We start from the raw sequence: 548 nt of genomic DNA on the forward strand, positions 1-548 counted from the left end.
ATCACGGTGTTGACTTGTGTAAAGGTTCTTGTAAACACACATGATGGTTACCTGTATTAAATCAAGATCACGGTGTTGACTTGTGTAAAGGTTTTTGTAAACACACACGATGGTTACCTGTATTAAATCAGATCACGGTGTTGACTTGTGTAAAGGTTTTTGTAAACACACAGGATGGTTACCTGTATTAAATCAAGGTGGTTTGACGTTACCTTATAATGTAAGGAAATCAGACACAGGTGGAGGCCATTCAAAAAAAAAAAAATTTTGGGTTGTATAAATTTATTTATTTAAGTTTTTGTATTTTTTTTGTAAATATTTATTTTTTCTTCTCCTCAGGGAAGGGGTCGTGGGATTGGTTAAAAACACACACCTTGTCAGCACTTTGCTTACATAATATGTAGATTGATCCTTCTCGCGTGGATTTAAATTACATTCAGTGAATTACGTGATGAAAGTAAAAAAATAACTTGTCTTTGGGAACAGGGATGGAAACGAGTGAAGACGGCAGGTATTAATTAAAAAAAACAACCGGATTTGGAGGAAAT

Source organism: Eptatretus burgeri, chromosome 9, assembly GCF_056783735.1.
Source record: "Eptatretus burgeri isolate ZD-2024b chromosome 9, Ebu_testis_v1, whole genome shotgun sequence".
NCBI classification, from domain to species: domain Eukaryota; kingdom Metazoa; phylum Chordata; class Myxini; order Myxiniformes; family Myxinidae; genus Eptatretus; species Eptatretus burgeri.